The sequence below is a fragment of the Lathyrus oleraceus genome, chromosome 7 (genome assembly GCF_024323335.1).
Source record: "Lathyrus oleraceus cultivar Zhongwan6 chromosome 7, CAAS_Psat_ZW6_1.0, whole genome shotgun sequence".
In the NCBI taxonomy this organism is placed as follows: Eukaryota; Viridiplantae; Streptophyta; class Magnoliopsida; order Fabales; family Fabaceae; genus Lathyrus; species Lathyrus oleraceus.
The window spans coordinates 2,334,668-2,335,506 of NC_066585.1; the positions used below are offsets into that span (position 1 = coordinate 2,334,668).

At 42.7% G+C, this 839-nt stretch overlaps 1 pseudogene; it reads left to right on the top strand.

Annotated features, from left to right (window-relative positions):
• The first annotated feature begins 426 nt into the window (after positions 1–426).
• LOC127109047 (uncharacterized) lies at positions 427–526 on the top strand (annotated as a pseudogene).
• The last annotated feature ends 313 nt before the right edge of the window (positions 527–839 follow it).

An 839-nucleotide genomic window follows, 5' to 3' on the forward strand; every position in this document is an offset into this window, starting at 1 on the left:
TTATAGGTATTCGAATAGGGGCTTCCTTGAGCATAGTTTACTTGCTCTGTTTGGATTCCAGTCAAGAGTTGACATTCCGCAGGAGTGTGGCCTTGGATTCCACAGACCTCGCAATTCTGAGTTATAGCAACCACGGCGGTTGGAGGTGATACGTTTAAACTTTCAATCTTCTGGGCCAAAGCATCCACTTTTGCATTAACGTGATCAAGGTTACTTATCTCGTACATGCCAGTTTTTGGTTGAGGTTTTTCCACTGTTGTTCGTTCGGTTCCCCACTGATAGTGGTTTTGGGCCATGCTCTCGATAAGCTGGTAAGCATCAGCATAAGGTTTGTTCATTAGTGCACCACCTGCAGCGGCGTCTATTGTTAACCTTGTATTGTATAAGAGACCATTATAAAATGTGTGAATTACTAACCAGTCTTCCAAACCATGGTGTGGGCAAAGTCTCATCATGTCTTTGTATCTTTCCCATGCTTCGAAAAGAGACTCGTTGTCTTTCTGTTTAAATCCGTTTATCTGGGCTCTTAACATAGCTGTTTTGCTTGGTGGAAAATATCGGGCAAGAAAAACTTTCTTCAACTCGTTCCATGTGGTGACTGAGTTGGAAGGGAGAGATTGAAGCCATCTTCTAGCGCTATCTCTTAATGAGAAAGGAAAAAGACGAAGTCGAATTGCCTCTGAAGTGACACCATTAGCTTTAACAGTATCAGCGTATTGAACAAATACGGATAAATGAAGGTTTGGATCTTCGGTAAGATTTCCAGAGAATTGGTTCTGTTGCACAGCCTGCAACAACGAAGGTTTAAGTTCAAAGTTGTTTGCTTCGATTGCGGGCGG